Source organism: Octodon degus, unplaced genomic scaffold, assembly GCF_000260255.1.
Source record: "Octodon degus isolate 3935 unplaced genomic scaffold, OctDeg1.0 scaffold00032, whole genome shotgun sequence".
Taxonomy (NCBI): domain Eukaryota; kingdom Metazoa; phylum Chordata; class Mammalia; order Rodentia; family Octodontidae; genus Octodon; species Octodon degus.
This window is the reverse complement of record NW_004524608.1, coordinates 2,090,482-2,091,783: the sequence shown is the minus strand read 5'-3', so window position 1 is coordinate 2,091,783 and position 1,302 is coordinate 2,090,482. Positions and strand designations below refer to the sequence as shown.

At 40.1% G+C, this 1,302-nt stretch overlaps 1 protein-coding gene across 4 annotated transcripts in view; it reads right to left on the bottom strand.

The window, feature by feature from the left end:
• The window catches only part of Ash1l (ASH1 like histone lysine methyltransferase), a 227,482-nt gene that overhangs the window by 31,944 nt on the left and 194,236 nt on the right, over nt 1–1,302 (bottom strand). The window lies entirely within an intron of this gene.

Below are 1,302 nucleotides of genomic sequence, written 5' to 3'. Positions count from 1 at the left end.
TGTGTGGCGCCAGCTCCGCCCACCAGTGGGCGGAGCTGGCTGGCATGTGGTGCTGGGGGATTGAACCGCGGTCTCTGTGCTTTAGCTTAGCTTGTTCTAGGTAGGTGCTTTACCACTGAGCCATCTCACCAGCCCTCCAAAAGAATTTTTAAAGGGAGGAAATGCAATTTTTTTTTCTTATACTGGGGACTAAATCCAAGGCTTTTTGAAATATATCCACAGTACTTCAAAGTTTTTATTTTACTTTTTGATGATACAGGGTCTTACTAAATCACCGAGTTGCCCAAGATGGGCCCAAACATACAGTCCCTCTTGTCTCAGCCTGTGAGTACTGGGATTATAGGTGTTCATAACCATACCCAACTGAAATAAAGTTTATTCTCTTTTTTTTCTTTTTGAGACAGGTCTCACTACATAGCACAGGCTGGCTTTGAGCTTACTTTGTAGCACAGGCTGGCCTCAAACTCAGTGATCATCTTGCCTTAGCCTCCTGAGTGCTGGGATTATAGGTTGTACCACCATGCCTGGCTCAAAGTTTTATTATAATAAAGTAGCCAAATCACTAAGATTAAAATGATATATTATTCAAAACTAGCTGGGTATGGTGGCTTTCACCTGTCATGACAGCATTCAGGCAGAATAAACTGGCAAATAAGTTTGAGGCTAGCCTGTGATGTACAGTGAGTTCAAACTCAACCTGAACTTCATATTAAGAACCTGTCTCAAAAACCAAAACAGCAAACAAACCCACAAAAACAAAAATCTTTTTTCTGGGGGGGACCTTCCTGTTAGTTCAATTGTTTAAGCACCTGCTCATGCAAATGCAGTCAGGCGCAGGATACTGGGGTTCAAACCCCACCTCCACCTGCCTTACCAGATCCTCCCTTAACACAAGCTGAACCAGCCAAAAACACAACAAACAAACAAACAAACAAACAAACAAATAAATCTTTTTTTTAAGAGTTCTTCAGTTTATTCTTTTTTTTTTTGGTGGAACTGGGGATTGAACTCAGGTCCTTGTGCTAAGCCATCTCAACAGCCCCCAGTTTATTCTTTAAAATCCCATTTTTATTCTTTCTTTTTTTTTTTTTCTTATGTATTGAACTCAGGCTCCTGCGCTTGTCAGGCAAGCACTTATTCCATTGAGTGATCTCCCCGGCCCCTTCTAACTAGTTTTTTACTGACTTTGTTCTTACATGAATACTGCTGAATATTCTTCCTGAAGATATTTTCCATCTTGTTTTTCTTTCATGAGGCTGAATTTCCCAACACTTTTCTTTTTTTTTTTTTAATTTTTTTTTT